Source organism: Lontra canadensis, unplaced genomic scaffold, assembly GCF_010015895.1.
Source record: "Lontra canadensis isolate GAN:19392208 unplaced genomic scaffold, GSC_riverotter_1.0 scaffold17, whole genome shotgun sequence".
Taxonomy (NCBI): Eukaryota; Metazoa; Chordata; class Mammalia; order Carnivora; family Mustelidae; genus Lontra; species Lontra canadensis.
In genome coordinates this window covers 4,991,235-5,012,831 of record NW_022631011.1, presented here as the reverse complement: position 1 = coordinate 5,012,831, position 21,597 = coordinate 4,991,235, and the positions used below count along the sequence as shown (strand labels likewise).

At 39.9% G+C, this 21,597-nt stretch overlaps 1 non-coding gene across 1 annotated transcript; it reads right to left on the bottom strand.

Annotated features, from left to right (window-relative positions):
* Window positions 1-114: 114 nt before the first annotated feature.
* Window positions 115-223, bottom strand: LOC116869012. The gene has a single exon (XR_004382945.1). It is a non-coding gene; the product is annotated as a U6 spliceosomal RNA (small nuclear RNA).
* Window positions 224-21,597: the final 21,374 nt, after the last annotated feature.

Genomic DNA, 21,597 nt, shown 5'->3' with positions numbered 1-21,597 from the left:
TCACCCGAGAAGCTTTCACAGCTACTGATATTTCCAGCCACACCTCTAGAGATTTTTATTTCACTGGTCTGGGATATGATCTGGGCATCAGTATTCTTTAAAGCTTCCCAGGCGACTCTGCCGTGCAGTCACTGAACTCTATGTTCATCCTTGCGCATGGGCCTTGCTAATCCTCTCTGTATCGTTCCAATTTTAAATGTATACGTGCTGCCAAAGCGAGCACCACGGAGCTCCACTCAAGGTAGTGCTCTGATTCCTGTTTGCAGATAGGTTTGGGTGGATATGAAGATCTTTTTTCTTAACTTTGCTAAGAATCCATGACTTCATATTTATTCAACATGCTACCGTGGAATATGGCATTTAGGTTATGGAAAAACCTGGTTATCCTAGATCATGTTTAGGTTGTTACTTCTGGGTCACAGTATTCAAACTTACCTAAATTATTTTGAGAATGCTACACAGGGACCTTAAACTACTCTGGAAAACATTTGCAGCCTAATAGAAATCATGATTTAACTCACAACCTTCTCATAGAAAATCAAAATGCGATTGGAGCATATTAAATAACTCTATTTTTAGAGCAACTGAAGTAATGTCCCAAGACCATATTGAAAAGTCGAGTCTGCTGCTGCTTGTTTGAATGGAATTCAGTTAGAGGATTTGGGTTTGTGCACTTGAGGCTTTAAGATTCAATGATCAATCTATCACAAAACTAATTTATATCCTACGTTGGTGTAAGAAAGGCACTCTTCTCTGCTTTGGAGGATAGTAAACTGAAGAAAATAAAATCCCTCTCTTTCAGTAATTTATAATCTTCCTTGATGATAAAACTTAAACATGGAACATAAGGCAGTCAACACAACGCACCAGCTGGGAATTCAGAATAGCAAGGCTGATCTGTGTGCAAGTGGTAATTAGAGACAGCATAGATAGGGCAGAGCTGCCGTGTGCAGCATGGGCCACCTTTGTAAGAACACCTAGAGTGTGCATTGAGAATGCTGATTCCTAGGCCTACTCACTGTCTCTCTGGGCAAGAGCCTGGGAATCTGCCTTTTAAATGGAGTTTTCGAACCCTTACTATGTACTCAAGTCTTAAGTACTGTTGAGGTTGTAGAGGCAAAGTCAGCTAGGCCTTATAAGATGGGTTGGGGTTAAAGAATAGTAATGACCAGTTCACATGTTTTGAAAGCTAGACACTTTTTTTTAAAATTTGTTTTTTATTTTTATTTTTTAAAGATTGTATTTATTTGAGAGAGAGGAAAAGCATGAGTGGGAGGTGCAGAGAGAGAGAATCTTAAGCAGATTTTGTGCTGAGTGCGGAGCCTGATGAGGGGCTCGATCTCATGACCTGGAGATCAGAACCTGAGCTGAAACCATGTCAGATGCTTAATTATTGTGCCATCCAGGTACCCCCTAGACACATTTTCAAATGGTTTAAGTGTATTACCTCCTTTAAACTGCCCCCGAACAAACAAAAACTGAGGCAAGTTTTTGTTATTATCCCCATTTGACATATGAGGAAACTGAGGCATGGGGAGCTTGAGCATCTTTACATACAGTGCCAGACACAAAAATATAGAGTTCAGCTGACCCTGGGTTACCACTGAGAGACAAAGGAAACAGTTTGAAGAGGTTGTAGTTCAAGGCCCTGATCCCATGTAGAAGCTTCCCAGGAATACAGAGATTATTAGCAGGATCTCTGCAAAGGATCCTGAGTCCCAGGAATACTTAATAAGACTGTCAGTTATCAGGAGGCCACTGCTCCTTGTATGACCAGCTTTCATACATTTACAGTGGAATCAAGTGGTTGAACCCAGATTTCTGCACAAAACCAGAACAATTTAATTAGCCACCTTTCCCTCTCTTGTTTGAGGCTGGAATTGGGTGAACTTATGGTACAGAAAGTGAAGTTTTCTTCAGAGAGTAAGAAGTCAGTATTTTGGAGGTACATTTAACTTGACCAAATATTCTTGTGGGCGTTCTGGGCATCGTCCAGTGGGAAACAGTGAGGGGCTGGTGCAGGCAGAGCAGGAGCAGGGCAGTGTGGGGTGCCACTGCAGCTGGGGACAGAAGTAGGACTAGGGCTTTGACAGCTGGATGAGCCCTGCTTGCTTCCTGTGCTGTGTAGCAGCCTGTAGCACCAGCCACAAAAGTAATTCTGAACAGGCAAATGCACCAAAGGTGAGACAGAACCAATTAGCCTTGACAGTGTAGCAGACATATTAAAACCTTTAACTCATTGGTTTTGGGGGACCTTCTTTCTTCTTAAATATTACCACTGACCTCTCAAATAAACGTATCTCAACATCAAAGAAAAAAGGTGTTAAGGAGTCCATATGAAATATGTAGCACATCAAACAGGAATTCAATAGTTAATGTGACAGGTGGCATTGCTGCTTGTTTGAACTTGTCTGTTCCAGACCCATCAGCAGGTGCTATCTGCAGCCCTATATTGTTTTAAAATGTAAGGCCATGGATGAGAGGCCTGCCACTGAGAAGACAGTCTGTGACTACCAGTTTGTGAGGAGGCACCAGCGTGGGTCAAGAGACAGAGGGAGGCAGAGGGGAATGGGCGAGGACCTTCCTTCTGGTCTTCGAGGGAAGGAATGGGCAAGGCAAGGTAAACTGGTTTAGGATTGAGTAAGTATTTTCCGCAGGTCACAGGGCATAGAGCATGTTCCTAATTGCCTGATACCTGGTCCTGGAGTGTTTAGGGCAGGGGAATATTGGTTCTACAGTGTAAGAGCTCCATGGGCGGGAAGGGTGGGCTTCTGGTCATTTAGTTTGCATATGAAAAAATATTCCTAGAGCAAGTGTTTACAGTAGGAGTTAGCTAGGCCTGGAGGAAGCAGTCTCCATAATAATCAGGGCTCCAGATGTCATAGCATCAGAAGGGAAAAGAAGATTAATACACACATGGTGGATGCTTTATTTTAGGACGAAATACCAACAGCACAAATACTTGTTGAGAATGACTGAACCTAATGAACGTCGCAGTAGAAGTTGGCTTTCTGCATGGATTTGAATCAAGTTAGAGAAAGGACAGTTGTGTCCTATGCGCTGAGTTGAGTGACAACGCATAGCAGACCATCCCCCCCATCCACATTTCTTTCTGTTTCTTCCCATGCAGTGCAAAAGAGCTCCAGACGTCTAATTTCATCCTACTCTATGCTTCCAGTTGTCACTGCTTGAGTTTCTTGATCATAAACATTTATTTTGAGTCCTAGAGCATTAATGCAGTATGGGTTTTTGTGCTCAAAATGTCTTTTACTAATTTTAAAGCCCAAATATCTCCCTCTAACCCTCTCCCTTCTTGGCTCTCTCTCACTCTCTCAAGTAAATACTTAAAATCTTTATATATATATATAAAAAACCCAAATAGTGTTATCAAGGACCTAAGGGAGCCACTTACATTTTTTGTGTGATAATCAATAGTATTATAAGAGGAAAATTAAATACCTCGACTATTTTTAAATTTCCAAATCTTCTGTTGTCCCAGGGCTTATCCTCTGTGAATATCAAGTGTCTACTATCTATAGGTTTTGTTACCCAGTAACCTTAAGAATCATTTTCTAGAACAGACTGCAAATACTGTAATGTGGGATTCCCTTTTAGAAATCCTAATTTGAATTGTATTACAAAAGAAATAACTACTGTGTGTAGAAAATATTGACGAATAAAACAAATTCCAAAGAAAACTACTTCTGAAAAATATGTATAGTTTCAGATATAAAATATTTTGAGAAAACTGAGTCACTCCATGGGTGCCTTCTATTTGTAACTTAGATATTTCATTTTGTAAGTTGTGAGTATATTTTCACTTCTAAAAATAGTTATTACATGATAATGGCTATTACCCCCATTATATTTTTACACCAAGATTTATTTAAGCAATCCTCTATTTTAGGGTGTTTCAGTTATTAAATATGTTGTTAATTTCCTTAGGTTAAATTATTAGAACTGGTAATGATGATTCAAAGAGCATTCATGTTTTCAGTTCTTTTAATACGTAAGACAAAAATAACTCCCAGAGAAGCTGATAAAATTTACACTCTTCACAAGTATAGAAATATCAGTTTGATAGCCAAGAGGTTATTCATTGTTTCATTTACATTTTTCCATTACTTATACGCTCTACCATTTTTTCTTCATGTGCCTATTGTTAGTTTGTTAATATAAACTAATTATGTCTGTTTATTTCTTGGACCTTCTGTCTTTTGGTGGGTCTATAATTTTAACTTATTTCTTAGAACTCAGTGTTGACAGCACACTGACTGTAGCAAATTCATCGGATGCCCTGCATCACATACCCTTGACTTACCTCTGATTTCAGAGTTCAGCCACAGCTGTGGACAGTAGTTCTCCACAAGGTCAGAGTCTCTGGCATGCACTCTGTATCTTTTTACCTTCTATTTTAGGGAATTCTCCAAAGCCTCACAGCCTTCTTGGATGGGAGAGGTTAATCCTCACCCAGTCAGAGATAGGAAGCAGTGGGGCAACGCTCTAGGCTCCTTATTCTGGTTAATTCTAGACAGCATGTTATGTGGTTTTCAGAGTTCCCAGTGGCTACCCTGTCCTTCAGCAATGACCTTGATATTTGTTTCCTCTTCTATCTACTTTCACTTTTCCGGACTCTCTCACTTCTATTCCCTGGTATCACTTCATACATAAGCACACAAGTCCTTGTCTCGAGCTCTGTATTTAAGGGACTTCAAGTGAAGACATTAACTCTCTTCATTTAGGCACTGGTATTTTAAATTTCTCTCCAGCTTGGGCCAGCAGAATTGTCTTTTATCTAAATTGACCTTTCACATCTGTTGATATTTTTCTCTAGGTCTCCAGCTGTTTTGTTCTGTGCCAAGCATATTGGTTTCCCCTTGGTGTTGTAACAAATTGCCACACATTTGGTGTTTTGAAACAACACAGATTTCTTTCTTATAATTCTGGAGGTCAGAAATCTCAAATGGGTCTTCCTCAGTTTAAAAATACAAGTGTGTTGGCAGAGTTGTATTACTTTATGCAGGCTCTAGGGGAAAATCCATTCCCTGCCTTTTTCATTGTAGACAAGCCACCGTCATTCCTTGACTGATAGCCCCTGACTCCATGTTCAAAGCTAACAGCATAGCATTTTCAATCTTGAACTCTGACCCTTGTGTCTCCTTCTTTTAAGGACCCTTGTGATTATATCAACCATGCCAACATAACCCAGAATAACTTCCTATGGCAAGACTCTTAATTGAATCAACCTCAAAAACCTGTTTTGTAATGTAAGAAGACATATTCAGAAGTCTTGGGGATCAGGATGTAGACATCTTTGGGGAGCCATTATTGTGACCAATCAGGGTATGCTGAAATTTTACCTTTTGGTATCTAATTCTAGATCACAATTAGAAATTTCTAATTTGTGAATCTACGGTTGCCAAAATTTATAATGGAGTCCTTTCAAAGTGATATTCTTAGTGATCTCTTGGTCGTTTCAACATGCTCAGCATAGTGCCTATCACTGGTTCTGGAGACAGTGTTCTCTGTATGTGGGACTCCACTCTACTTTCCAGTTCTGCCCAGGGCTGCATCATTTAGTTGTCTTTTATATTCTGTGGGAGTTTTTAAAATTCAGCCCCTTTGGAGGAAAAACTAACATCTTCATTAGGGCCCAAAGTGGAAAGGTATGCCTCATGGGTAGAATAGTGGATGCCATGAAATTTTGTGAAAAATTCCAACATCCTTTCTGGATGCTTCAACTAAGGGTTTTTCAGCCTGAATATTTCATATCCACATCCAATGCACTTTAGTGATGGACTAATGTGGGTATCACTTACTGACTCAGTTTCCTGAAGAAAGTTACAGTTACTCGTTTTATTAGGTACTGTTCTACCTTAGATGGTGCAATATGCCTACTGTATGGAAGATTCAAGTCAGCAACAAATTTAGATGGGCTGGAGTCTTAAGCAAAGAACATCTTTGGAGTGAGAGATGAGATGGAAGTCTAGCTCTTGTACCTACTGTTGTGTGTCCTTGGGTAATGTACGTAACCTCTCTGAATCCTACTTTTGTCTAGTAATTGGATATGTACAATAAACTATCTTCTGGGGAACAAGCAATTGGGGAATGCATCAAAAGATATGTGATATATAGTCTAGCATTTGACATATTGTATGGACTCAGCAAATATTCGCCATTTTAAAATAATTACTCAGCAATTCTTCCTTTTCCTTCCTGCATCATAATTTTTTCTTTTCCACTATGTCATTTATTTTTTAAAAAAGATTTTATTTAGGGTGCCCAGGTGGCTCAGTTGGTTAAACATCTGCCTTCAGTCAGGTCGTGGTCCCAGGGTCCTGGAATCAAGTCCTGCATTGGGCTCCCTGCTTGGCGGGAAGCCTGCTTCTCCCTCTGCCCTTCATTCCACTCTCGTGCTCTCTCTCTCTCTGAAATAAAATCTTTTTTAAAGATTTTATTTATTTAAATAAATTAAAATTAAATCTTAAAAAAGATTTTATTTATTTCAGAGAGAGAGAGAGAGTATGCAAGCATTGGGCAGGGGGAGGGGCGAAGGGAGAAGCAGACTCCCTGCTGAGCAGAAAGCCTGATGTGGGGATGAATCCCAGTACCCTGGGATCATGACTTGAGCCAAGGGAAGATGCTTAACAATCTGAGCCACCCAGGCATCCCTCCACTGTATCATGTAAAATAGCATGCAAAATCACATCGTTTCTTCCATCTAGAAAATGCTCTCACTAAAGCCCCACCTTCGTCTTAAGATACAATCCATTTTTCTTCTTTTTGCATTTTTTGTGACATTCTCCAAAGACTAGCCCATACACTGTTTCCAGTTGCTCTCCTCTATCTCTGTTTCTCCCTTACTGAGGCATAATTTATATGTCATTAATTGGCTCTTATGTGTACAGCTCTATGAATATACTGAATAAAAGCTCATGAAATGATGCTTTTAAGTGACATAGGGGACTCTTACTGTCTGCTCAGATCAGGTATATTACCTTTTGGCAGATCTGTGAGCCCACCTCCCAGCTTCACCTCCTAGGTTGCTGCTAGCAGCTGGTACCTGTGACCTTGAGGGAGTCCCTTGGGTGTTGGAAACACCTTGCTTCTATGAAGAACAGGAAACATCTGGGAATTAATGTCATCACCCCAATCCTGAAACCTGGACCATGATAGCCAATGGCTGGCTGCTGTGGGAGTACTAACACCCAGTTCCTTGATCTCACAGTGGGATAAACTCTGACGTGTGATTTATACTCTAGAGCTACCCAGGGGATCAGGCTGAAGCTGAGATGTGCTTGACTTCTTCCTCTTCCTTACCCTGATCCTTCCACTCCTTTTCTGCTGTCTCCTGAGGACATTTGTTTAATAAATCACTTCCATTTAAACCCCTGGCTGTGGGTCAGCTTCTGGAAGAACCTGACCTCGACAGGTGGCCAAATGTCAGAACTTGTCACAGCCACAGGCAAGATTTATGTTACAGGCATGTAAGGGGCAGTCATTCATCACAGCAGTCCTGGAAGCAAAGTTAGAGTCTGAATCATGATGACATCCTGAAGTTAGGGAAATTCAGGGAGAGACGGGGAGACCGGGGTCTATGGTGGATGATGTGGACAGTTCCTCTGAATGGTCATTGATATAGATGACCACTGGCTCTGCGTATCATCCAGGTCCACTTCCTTCCTCTAGACTCATCATTTTGGTCTCCAGAGCCAGGCTCTGTCAGTGTGTGTTTAGGTCATTGATGTTAAGTGTGCTAGCCCTGACCTGTCCAGACACAACTTGAGTTTGTGTTTGGGTTAGAACCACGTTTCTAAGAACCACGTTTTGGCAATATGGAAGGGAGACCTTTAAGTTCTCAGATATTCCTTATTAAAGATCTTATCCCTCCCCCAAGCCTATATACTCCCTGAGTTTGGCCTTGGGAGTTACCTAGTTTCATGTAACTTAAAAATAATTTGTGAGGTCCACTGTTCAACCTTGTATTTCACAAGATTGTACACAGAATGAAAGAGGAAGAGCACTTCTGGGAGAAGCACACCCAGGTGGGGGGACCTGGGCAAAGAATATTAGCCCACAGAGGAGGCTGGGGCCTGCCCATCCCCATAACTCATGAGAGTGGTCCTGACTATAACTCCATAGAGGTCAGATAGGGCTAAGGTAAGTATAGTAGGTTCTGTTAAACATGGTAGGCAAGCACATGCCTTTGAAACATTGCCAATGAAATTGGATGGGTAGATACTTAAAGTGTTAAAATTCAGTTCTGTATAACACTTATTCATGAGGCAGAATGAATTCTGTTACGATTTTTGCCACTTTCTATCCATTGAGCTGTCCCTCAAAGTATATAAATTCCCTTTAGGGGGCTTGTATTTTTGATTCCTACACTATTCTGCTTGCATTTCATAGTGATTCATTATGTCCTTATTATCCTGCCTGTCTAAAAGTAGCATCTTGTATTCATAAATTGTCAAACTTTAGAGGCAGGGCCATATCTGTAGAATCTCTGGCCAGTTAATAATAACTTGTAAGGATTTGTCGGCACTATTTTCAAATTAATGACCAATCCTTATTATCTTAATTTCCTATTTCCCCTGCCCCGTTTTGGGTAAAAACCCCTGAATTTGGATATTTGATAGGGAATGGTAAATTAGATACAGTTCTGTGGTATCAACAGGACCCTTCTGTTCAGGACATTCTGTTTATAGTTCATAAGGCGGCCACATGGGTGTGTGAGTGTGTGTTGGTGGCAGGGCACCTGGGGAACGTGAGCAAGCTGGTACATGACACAGAGCTAGATTGAATCCTAGCCCCTGGTTTTAATTAAGAATCCAAACTGGCAACCACCAAGTATTGTCCTCCCTGATATTTTCCCTGCTGTGCCTTTGGATTACTGGGCAGTGGCAGTGGTGGCCACCTGGAGACCATTCATCTTCTTCATTGTGGGGTCACTGTCTTGGATGTCTCCTTGACAGACTAGGGCTTAGCAATCATGAATGGCGGGTCCTCTGAGCTCCAAATCTCCTTTCTGTGTCACAACATCATTCTGGATCCTATAGAGTGTTTTGTGAATGGGGCAGACATTTCTGACAAAGTCAGAGCAAAGGGGAGGAAGAAGATGCATCTGGGTGTTGCCGTTGTATAAGTAAGGAGCCCTGAAAGGCCAGTGACCTTGTTAGAGGTACAAGATGTCAAAAGGCTCTTGGCAGCTTCCTTTTGAGTCTCAGTAGTACCCTCTTCAAATGGCAGGGGTTACAGTGGTTCCCACTTGTCTGGTGTTTTCCCTTTCCATGGTTTGGTTATGATCAGCTGTGGTCCAGAAGCAGATTATCCTCTTTCTGACTTATAGTCAGAACATCAGTAGTAGCCTAACACTATGTCACAGTGACTACATCATTCGCCTCACTTCCTCTCCTCATGTGGGCTTTTTATCATCTCAAATCATCACAAGAAGGGTGAACGTAACACCATAAGACACTTAGACCACAGTCACGTAACTTTTATTACAATACATTGTTATAATTGTTCTCTTTTATTAGTTATTGTTAATTCCTTGCCATGACTAATTTATAAATTAAACTTTAATATAAGTATGTATGCATAAGAACAAAATGCAGCATATATAGGGTTTTATACTGTCCAAGTTTGAGGCATCCACTGGGGGTCTTGGAATGCACCCCCTATGAATAAGAAGGCCCTGCCATATTTGTTTTATTGCACTGGTTGTTGGTTGTCTGTGAAAGGCTGTGCTTCTCTCCACCCCGTCGTATCCACTCTCTCTTTTTTATGTTGATTTTATCCGTCTTTCTTAGCAGTCATCCCCCAAGTTGTCTGAACTCTGACTGGTGTTAGGGAAGGAAAATAGATGAGTGAGAGCATAAATGGGACTCTGTTTTTGACCATCAGGGAAAAGTGGAGGAGGGGAGTCTCTGTTAATCTCTAACAGCCAGTATGAAAATGCTCTTGGGAGCGGCAGGCTCTTCTTCGTTTCCCCCAAAGGATTCCAGTGGATGGATGAATCCAGATGGATTCCAAAGGAATTCCAGGGAATTCATATGTATCATATGTAAGACTAATTAATTAAGACTGATCATAATGGCCACTATTTTGATGTCAGTCTGAGGATCATTCTGAGCTAATAATGGCAATGCCTAACCATTCTATGGTGTCTACTATGTGCTAGATAAGGGCTTTACCCAAGTAGCCCCAGTGCGTGCTGTTTACACTCTGCCCTTCAGTCTCAGGATAAACCAGCCTTAGTATAAGAATCATTGTACTGAAATTTTAAATGTATTTTTGTCATCAACCAAGAATAGTGATAGGAACACTAAAGAAAGGGATACCTAAAAGTGGGCAGTTTCCCTTAAAAATTGTAATACAGTATTCTCCCTTTGTTCATTATCCATTTCAGAGTATTAAGAATAAATATAGCTTCACAGTCTCTCCTATCTGTGATGCCAAGCTCTAAAAAATTCCCAAAGCCAACAGTTTTTGTAAATTTTGGATTTGATGAACTTCATTTGACAGCCAAACCTGATCAGAACTTGAATGAAACAATAGTTTTATACCATTCAGTGTGAACATCTGTATATTTTGTTGATGAAAAATCAGTATGTTTGACTGAAAAATCAGTATGTTTGCCCCAAATCAAACAATATGTTGTGTTTGCACAGGATTGTCTTTCTAAAATCATCAGAATTTGAAACCTAAGTGGCCCAAGGAATTCAAAAAAGGGCTAGTAGATTTGTATAAAGTAGCATAAATAAAACTGGCTAAAGGAATGCATTGCTTGCTTTGTGATGCTGAGGAGATTATAGTATATTTTGTGCTTGCCTGTGACAAAGTGGCCTGGCTTGAAATCACTGTTCAGATTGTATTAGAGAATGATACTTACCCCACCATACCACAGTTGACAAAAACCTTTATGGAGATGCTGAAATGGCAGATGGAAAATGTTGGTAGCATCTGTAGTACAATTGGGAAGATTTTCTGGGAGTCTCTTTTTCTTTTTATTCACAAAACCATCTGTAAATCACTTGTTCTAGAAACTTACTAAGGGTGGATGTCCAACTCGGGAATGTGTAATTTGGACTTTTCCTTTTTAAAAATTTGTACACCTATCTCTACTTTTTCCAGTTATTTCCTCTTTCCTGCTTGCATCTGTCCTTATCCCCTCCTTGACTCTTACTTCCTTCTACTTACTCCTTCCCTCTTTCCACAGCCTAGGAGGAAGGGGAGAGAAAATCTGGAACCCAGAGGTAAGAAAGAGGCAATTTTAGGACAGACCAGGGGTTGCAGGTAAGAGATTAAGTAGCACCGAAGACCTAGAATTTGCAGAGAGCATCGCTTTGGCCTATACTCCCTCTTAGCGCCCTGTCTTTTAAGTTAATTTCCTAATTCCTTTCCAGCAGAATGGAAACATAGATATGGAAATGGCACAGGCAGAGACTTATTATAGATTGGGTATGAGCACAAGAGAATTTGGCAACAAGAAATCACAGATGAAATAAGTCTAAATTTCCACAGAGAAAGAAAGATCCTGGCTGGTTGGAAGGCAGAAGATGGGGCACCATGATTTTCCAGAATCCTTTGTAGTGGTGGTCTTGAGGGGCATATTCAGGCCCCCTCCACTGCTCTTCTTTATGCCCAACACATGCACCTCCCCAGAGAACCTCTCACTTACCTGCCTATGGTCTCCCCTATGTAGGTCCTGGTATACTTGCTTCCCTCAAGGTTGTGAGTTGGGGGTTCATCTATGTGTCTTGCTTTATGCACAGGCAAGCATGCAATCATGTGTCTGTGAGTCCTGATATTTATATCTGGCTAACAGGCTACTGTTAGATGGATACATCTGGATTTTGAGCCCAGTCATGTCTGTTCTGTATAAATTTGGGAAAATAGGGTCAACATGTTATTTCACGAGTACCTATGGCAGAGATGATCTGTTGGCTCTCTGTGTGGGTCTTCATTTAGATAAGTTCAGTGGGAACTTACTGGGAAACTTGGACCCCAGGCTCTTAGCTGAACTAACAATACCAGAAAGACTTTGATCTTTGCAATTTTGCAGTTCTACAGCTGCTAATAAAATTTCTTTCCCTTTTTTAGCTTCATTTGCAAAATGGAAAGATTAAGCTATTTGAGCTCCAAAGAGCTCTGTTTTGTAATATTCTAACACAAAGAACATGGAAACCAATCCGTCAGTCTCCTGGCAAAATTAAAGTTCTACCTAGCCTCTTCATCACTGTGGTTGCTATAGACCTTGATTTGCCTGGGGTGGTCCTGATGGATGTCTGCTGTGCTAGGATAATTATTAATGGAGCTCCTGTTACTCTATTTAAATGATAATATACATGGTCATCCTACTGAAAGCAGACCCTGTTCCTAGACACATTTTCTTTGTATTCCTCCTGAATGTTCTCTAAATAAGGTTATGTTATGGAGGCTTTGCTGACTCCTATAGGCGATTTGGTTCCCTTTTCCTTCCTGCCCTGACAGGTGATAAATAAATAAAACAGATAGCCTCTCAGGAGCTGTTGTCAACTTTGCTCCTATCCAGCCCCAATTTGAAGTGTTTTTTTTTGTTCCTGTCCCCATCACTCAGGCCTTGAAAGCTGATAGATTTCTGATTTCTTCCTTGAAACGTGACATGATAAATAAGACGGCACACTTTACTGCAAGGGCCAAGGGAGAGAACGATAAAAAAGAACTGTCCCGTACAATGGGACATTATTGAACAGGTTTGGCTTCTCACATGGGGGAGATGTAGGGGCCTCCATATAGTATGATTTCAGTAGCTCAGGGAAATTTTCTTCTGTAGGTCTGATGGATGGATAGCCATCTTTTGAACTAAGGACAAAACAGTTATTCCGCAATAAGAGAATGGTTTGAATTAGAGTTCTGGGGGTAGATTTCAGTGACATTCACACTGAGCCTTTGCCCACAGCAATGTGGGTCCCATAAATCGAAATAGTGCTCGTATCTGGGAAAGTAACAGTTCCTCTGTGCTCTGAGGCAGTTAGGGACACCTCTGAAATATTGTGCCCAATTGTAGGTGTCTCCTAAGTACTAAAAATGCCCAAAACCAGCGTGTTACCATTTACAATGTTATCTCTTGATTCTTGATTACGGTGTGTTCCTTTTAGGTTTGTTGTTGTTGTTGTTTTGTTTTGTTTGTTTGTTTGTTTTTTAGTTTTATTGCTTGGGATGCTTCTCCCTCATCACCTAGCAGATCTCAGCTAGGTGGGAGGTGAGGACCAGGGAGTACTTGAAGAAGCCGTGTGTGGGGGGAGGGCAAGGATTACGGTAAGGATGCGCATGTTAGTTTGAGTCTTGAAACATTGGACGAGGGTTACCTCTGCTAAGCGCTAATGACAGCGGTGGGTGGTTACTTAGCCCAATCCAGTATGCACGCTCTCCTTCTCTCATCTTGATGAATTTTGAGTCTATCTACTTTTCTCTCCATTGCCTCAACCCTAATAATAAATTGATTGAGCATTTTACATGTAATATTTAATTCTCATAAAAACCCTGGAAGGGAAACTGCCCACATGTTATAGATGATAAAAATGAAGCTTTGACAGGTAAGTAACTGACTCAAGATCATCCCGCTAATATGTGGGAAAGCCAAGTGTCAAACCCACACTTTTTTTTTTCTGCCTTCTGTTATTATTTTTTTCTGTTAACTTTTTATTTTCATGTTGTTTTGGACTTAAAGAAAAATTGGAGGGGGTGGGGGGGAAGAAAAGTCCCATATACCCTTCCCACAGATTTCCCAACTGCGAACATGTTGGCATATTCGCTTTATCATTTTTGTTTCCTCTCAGCATTGTAGCTGTGTGGTCTTTTTACTCTGAAATACCACAGTGTGTTTTGTAAAAATAAGGAATTTGCTTACATATCACTAGTTCAGTCATTAAGATCAGGATACTAACATTGTTATAGTAATATTATCTATAAGCCTTAGTCAGAATTTACTTTTTGTCCCAATAATGTCCTTTATAGTCAAAATCCTGGATTATGTATCACATTTCACTTCTGTTCTTTAGTCTCCTTTAATTTGAATCAGTTCTACAGTCTTTTTATTTCATGACATTAACTTTTAAATGTCATGAAGTAACATTTTGTATTTTGAAAAAATAATACAAAAAATTAAAAAAAAATACAGGTCAGTTATTTAGTAGATGGCCCTTCAATTTGGGTTTGATGTTTCCTTATACTTAGATTGAGGTTATACATTTTGGGCAAGAATACCACAGAATTAAGCTTGTTTCCTTAGTGCGTTAGATCAGGAGACACATTATCTGGATCTGTCCCATGACTGCTAATATTAACTTTAATCACTCAAGATGGCATCTTCTTCTTTTTTTTTTTTTTTGATAAAGAAAATATATATTTTTAAGATTTTATTATTAGAGAGCACAAGGAGGGGGAGCAGTAGGCACAAGGAGGGGGAGCAGTAGGCACAAGGAGAGGGAGAAGCAGGCATCCCACCTGGCAGGGAGCCCGATGTAGGGCTGGATCCCAGGACCCTGGACCCTAACCTGAGCCAAAACAGACACTTAACTGACTCAGCCACCCAGGTGCCCCAAGATGGTGTCTTCTAGGTGATTCCACTGTAAAGTTAACCATTTTAAAATTTATAACCAATAAGTATCTTGTCAGAGGATACTTTGAGGCTACAAAAAGTCCAGGCACTCATCAGATTTCACCCTAGTAGGTGAAATGTCTAGCCTTCACTGGTGATTCTTGCCTGAAACAATTATTAGTAAGGTGATTACAAAATGTTAATTTTCTAATTCCAACATTGTTTCTACATTTATTAGGTAGTCCATCTATGAAGAAGAAACTTCTTTCTCTGTCTTCCCTTTCCCTTCTTTTCCTTTCTTTCCTTTTTAATAAAATTGTAAATTAGGTATACTATGGTATACTTAGGTATGCTATGTACTTTGATTGAAGTCTCTCTTCTCATTGCTGCAACTCCCATTCTTACCACTGCATCCCTAAAAACCAGGGCAGGGCCTGGCACCTAGTAAGAGTTCGATATAAGTTTGGTCAATAAAGTATATGCTTTTGACATGGAGACATGGGTTGATTTCAATACTTTTGTGTTGTAATACTCGAGTTTAGTCTCTTTTTATTTTTTTGTAATTGTTGAAATGATCATATAGTAGTTATGTGTAGTTGTAGAAATATAAACATAATATTTCTAAGAAAGATTTATTAGAGAACACAGGGTGGAGAGGATGTGGGGGAGAAGTGGCTAGAGGGAGAAAGAATCCAAGCCTACTTCCTGCTGAGCACAGAGCCCATTGCAGGGCTCATTCCCTATGACCCTGAGATCATGACCTGAGTCAAAATCAAGAGTTGGATGCTTAACCAACTGAGCTACCCAGGTGCCCTCCAAAATGTAATATTTATATTAATAAATACAGTGAAATGTGATGTTGCATGTTTTGAATAATAAGGCAACATTAATTTGGGCTTAAGCAGGCTTTGGACTTGAAAGAGATTTGATATTTTAAGTGACAGATCTTTGAGGAAACAGTGGTTCTAAAATGAAGTTTATGATGGAAATAACGTATCTTTTTTAAAACATCGTTGCAGATACTACTTTGGCTGTCGTTGATGTTAGATTCTCAGAATAATTGTTAGAAAAATCCTAGTTTTTGAATCAGTAACAGTTAATAATGCAATTGATATAATGGTATTACATTAATATATAGTATATTCAATTATAGTCTTGATAGGATTATATTAATATAGCATATTATTAGTTAACATATATTAAATGTTACTTGTATAATTGTTACTCTATTAGTAATCTCAATTAATGATATAATATTCCTAGCCACAGCAGTGTCCAAAAATCACTGTGATCTCTCCAGGTGATTTTTCCCATGATAAAAGAGTTATCAGGCTATATTTATCCTTTAAAACTGATTTGTTCATTCTGCTACCTTGTTCAGTCTGGTACCTTGCCCAGATATTACACCCAATGATTGTTGTCTGTTCAGTTTTACCTTAAAAATGATAGGAGAGCTTTGTACTATATTTAAAAAGCCCCCCCCCCCCCGTTTTTTAAAGAAAAAATCTTATTCTGGTACTATCTCTTTCTAAGGATTTTTAATTTTCTTCTAGACTAATTTTTAATAGACTAGCAATCCACAGATGAGAAATAAAAACCCGTATAAAAGGTGATTAAAATATAATGGAACATTATTCACTTTCACAAGTATCCTGAATTCCCATGGCAAATTACCAGATTTTACAGTTTTAAAATAGGGAAATGGAGATGCAGTGAGTAAAGAAAAATTTGCATTGGTGATAAAAGTTATGCATATGCATAATACCCATAAGAAAGACAATTACTGCAGCCTTACTCATTGGCCAGTAGGCATTTGTCTGATATGCACTTACAATCTGTGAAAAACCTGGCTCATTAGCCAAGTGCCATCTGATGAAGGCAGCTGAAGATGAGGAGTGTTTTGAGGCATTTGTTGTCAGGTGTTTTGACTAGCTTCTTTGTCCTTCAGAGTGTTGGAATTACTCTCCCTAAATTGGGACTTGGACCTCCAAAGGAAGCCCCAAAGCAAAGATGGGAAGGGAATGTGGATTCTACTCCATTCCTGTGTTTAGAATTACTGTCACCTTCAGAGGGTTGTTGAAAATTGTTGCATAACAGTGTGTGGTGTGCATTCTGAAGTACATAAAGTACGCCAACATGATGGGTTAAACTCAATGAATTTTTACACATATACACCCAGGTACTCAGTAGTCGAGGCATGTCTCTAGCATCCTAGAATTATAGGATACTCTTGCATGCTCCTTTCCCATGGGTAACCTTTTCATCTCACCCCACCCCTACCCCAGATCCACTGCCCTGGCTTCTTTCGTATAAGCTACCATGTATTATACATCTCATGTGTCTAGACTCTTTCAACATACTGTGTATAAAAGTCACTATGTTATTGAATATATCTTTTTTTACTATATAAAATTCTATTGTATGAAGATACTACCATTTATATGTCCATTTTCTTCTTGACATTTGGATTACTTCCTGGTTTTGGTTATAGCTGTTATGAGTGTTATGTATGTCTCTGGATGGCCAAATGAATTCATTTCTCTTGGGTATTTAACTAGGAGTGGAAATTCTATATCAAAGAGTGTGTTAATGTTTAGTAGATACTGACATAATCTTCCAGCTTAGTTATACCCTTTTACACTATTGTAGGCAATATGTGGGAGTTTGTTACTTCTAGCTTTGTTGACATTTGGTAGTGACAGTCATTTTCATTGTAGCCATTTGTGTATGTAATGGCTCATTGGGGGTAACTTTTAGATTTTTACATAGTCTCTGACTCTGTCATTTTCATTATTAGATACAGCACCTTTTCATATCTAGACCTCTTTGATGTCACTTTGATCTCTTTGATGTTACCCTCTTTGACGTCACTTTTCCAGTGTAGTCCAGTATATGTTTGTTTGGAACAGTGTTCTGCTTATACCACCCTGGTTTTATTTTTACCCTCTTTCCAGGCACTAAAAACTTTGTTATTTAGATATGCCACAAAAATAAGGTAGGGCAACTAAAATGTATAATAAACATAACCACTCTCACTTCTTTAATTAAAAGTGCATATATGGGGTGCCTGGGTAGCTCAGTCGGTTATGCATCTGCCTTTGGCTCAGGTCATGATCTCAGGGTCCTGGGATCGAGCCCTGGGTAGGGCTCCTTGCTCGGCGGGGAGAACTCTTTAAAAAAGATCATTTATTAAAAAATACATAGAAAAAACACAAAGAGTTAAAAAAAAAATGCTACTCTATGTTAATACCTAAACATTGCCAGTATGAGATAACTGGAAAGAAGTTGATGTTATCTATAACTCTGAGTAGAATAGGAGGAGATGGTCCTTAAGTGATGGTTAGGCTTTGTGTCACTGATCCAGAAGTTCATCCCAATGAAGGGAGGTGGGACTACTTTGGTATTTTTAGTTCTAATAGCCAAGTTAGGAAAAGAAAATAGAAATGGCAGTAAGGACTCAGTTAAGCAGGACCTATAGGTAGTGGTGATATCACCAGTTACAGCTCATGGAGAACCAGATTAACACATTTTTGTCAAACTATCTTGTTGGGTATTGTCTTCATGTCCACATTTGTTTTATGTCTTAGTAAGGAGAGCATACTGAATATGATTGACTTTGTCTCTGTAGATGGAGGGATCTTAAGAGCCTTGGTGACATCTTAATGGCTATGAATTCTCAGTGTTCTGTACTAAAGATGGAGACAGAAAATGAAGAGTTCACACTGAATTCATAATGACTCTAGGATATGCCCTGAATATTTGAAGTAAAATTGCTCCATTTGGTTTTCTCTCTGCTTCTTTCTCTTAGCCCACTGGAATGAAGAAACTACTGTTTGTTAGGTCTGATTATTTCAATTCCATTTAATTGGAGATTTATTGTCATTTGCTCATCAGTGTACTAAAGGTGGGAGACAGCTTGAAAAACAGAAATGAAAGTCATAAAATCACACAAGAATACAAAAAATCCATATTTTATCATGACTGAGTGAAGTCTACTTTAGTAGGAAAAGCAGCAAGTTCTGAACTTACCCAGGACAGAAAGAACTAGTTTGTGGGAGTGGTATGTTGGTGAGAAAATAACAAGCTTTTAGAACCAAAGGTCAGAGTCCAAACTTTAGATTGCAGCTTTGGGTATGCCATTAACATTTTTGTGCTCGAATTTTTTTGTGAACTAATTTCTTCAGCTTAAAAATGAAAAAAAAAGTAATAATACTTAAAGATTATTATGATCAAATTGGAAGATGCACATAAGAGTTGAGTGATATGTGAAAACTTATGACAAGGGGGGATGTCATCATCCAGGTCCCCAGGGGATCAAATGGAAAGAAACATGGAGTGCATGAGAGGGTGGGATGAGATGGGGGTGCAGTGTCATTACTGTGCTCTTTGGGCTGATCATATGTATAGAGAAGAGATGGTGTCATTCAGTAATTAGTAAGTTACTCAAAGTCTCCTTGAGCTGTTTGATGGGAAGCAGCTGAGCTCACCTTCCCAATTTCCATCCTAATTGCTTTGGTTATAATAAATTGAAGCTCACCTGTTTAGGGGTTATATCTGATGAGGGAAACATTATCTTCAAGTTATCTGATTAAGCATAATTCAAGTGAGAAAAACTATCCATGAGTGACTTGTTCCAAGGGCTGGGGGAAGCCCCTCGGTTATGCTTATAGCCCGAAACAGATGAAGATTGGAATAGTGCAGATTTCTAGGAGAGGAGAGAAGATGACTTGGTACGTTGGAAAGGAATACTGGCCTGCAAATCTGGATGGTCTTGACTTAAGCAACAAAGAAGTAGGTGACCTTGGCAGAGTGGCTTCTCTTCTTTGGACATCACTCTTGTGTGTAAAATGGGTGGCTGGTTCTCACATTCTTCATCCTTGTCTGCTCCCCCCAGTACCCGCTGCCCTTAGGGTATCTCACTGTCCTCTACCACCATTTGCCAGGAAAGAATTAAAAGTGGTGCACCCTATGGTACAAATAATGGATTATAAAGGGGATGGGAGTTTTAAGCTAAAGGAATGAAGCACCAGCTGTAGAATTCCAGGCAGTAGTCAAAAGGTGGGGAAGTTATTTTGGAAGCAAAAAGGAACTTTCTGGTCACCTACAATCATAACTTGTCAGTAGCTATGTCAAGTCTGCTGTCATCTGGTACAAGTGGAAAGATACATAAGGAAGAGGCAATGGGCCTGGGTAGTTAATCACAGTAGGCAGGCCCTGTAAGGATGCCAAAAGGGGCAGAGGGACACTAGAGGAGAAGGACCCCTCTCCCTGTCCTGCTTGTCCAGTTTGTGTCCCAGCTCCCTCTCCATGGGTTCCAGGGTAGTTTATTTAGGCTAAACAACCCATATCCCTTATTATTATACTCTGTGGTTAAACAGAACTGTACAATTCTGAAAGAGAAGAGGCTGGCCTGAGTGCCTTTCGTCTCTGGACCACTCAGAAGATAACCAGAAATGCAGAGTCTCTGACTCACTGGATCAGAATCTGCATTTTCACAAGATCCCTAGGTGATTTGTGTGCACATGAAAGTTTGAGAAGAACTGAATTCATACATCAGGACATTTATTCCCCAGTAATTAAAATCCCTGGTGAGTGTCACCGAAGGCCCTCTTCCCTAATTTAAGTGGTTCTTCTTGCCATGCTGTTTTCATCCTCTGGCTACTAACACACAGTTGTCAGATCCCCCAGGCCCACTCTGAATCACTGTGGAGCTTAGCTATACATATTTAGTTCTTTTAATGTTTGCTCATAAATCAAGTCCTGCATCTCCTTAATCAATCCAGCAACTCTCCACTGAATTTGCAGCAATTTGTCAACATCTTTCTATATCTGAGAAGCTCTAGGCCTGAATGTAATTTTCTTTGAGGGGACACAGGTATTATTTACAGGATTTAAAAGTCCTTTAAGATATGTGATCAAGGCTAATAATCAAAAAACAGTGAAGGCAGCGTATGTGCAAAGACTCAACAATCAGATGGAAACCCATCTGATAAGAGCCTCGTCATGTTGGTGGTCATCGTCATAGACTACAGTTAGAAAGATAGCCCTTCAACACGGACCCTGTAGCCTAAATCCCAAGGATACAAGAGAGGTATAAGACAGGACCACATTCCTTGGAGAAGTGTGAGTCCAGCTGGAGAGAAAGGTTTGCAATAAGTAATAGGAAGCTAGAAAGGAGTATATACCATGCACCAAATAAGTGGTTGAGACCCAGTAGAGAGAGAGGGGTGACTGTGGACTGGGGCTGTTAGGAAACATCTCAGAGGGTCTTTAAGAACATGTGAAGGTGTTGGGGCGCCTGGGTGGCTCAGTGGGTTAAAGCCTCTGCCTTCGGCTCAGGTCATGGTCCCGGGGTCCTGGGATCGAGCCCCACATCGGGCTCTCTGCTCTGCGGGGAGCCTGCTTCCTCCTCTCTCTCTGCCTGCCTCTCTGCCTGCTTGTGGTCTCTCTCTGTCAAATAAATAAATAAAGTCTTTAAAAAAAAAAAAAAAAAAAAAAAAAAAGAACATGTGAAGGTGTCAACTAATGTAGAAAACCAGAAAGGATATTCTGAAAAGAGTACACAGAGTAAAAGTATGATTCTAAACAAACACAATTTTGACTTTCTTCTTCATAGACTCTCTGCTTGCCTGTTCTGAGACTCAACATTTTTCCCTCTACATTTTCTGTACCTGCCAAGTGTTCTTTAGTTACATGTGTTACTTAAAAAAAGAAAAATGATGCCTTATAAGTCAAAGTAAAAAAATACTTACTGTTTCTTTAAATCATATAATCTCACATATCCCAAAGAAGGAAGAACTCTGAAAAGCAGTGTGTATAGAGGAAAACACAAGGTCTCCTTAGCTGCCCTTGTGTTCCCTTCAGTTTGGCTTCAGAAAGGGAGAGAGGTAGCACAAATGGCCTCCAACAACATCTTCTTGGCAAAAAATGTTGAGACTCAGGGGACCTGACTTCTCTAGATGGTCCTACTCTGACCAAATTTTAGGATATTGGGTGTCACTCTTTCATCTGCC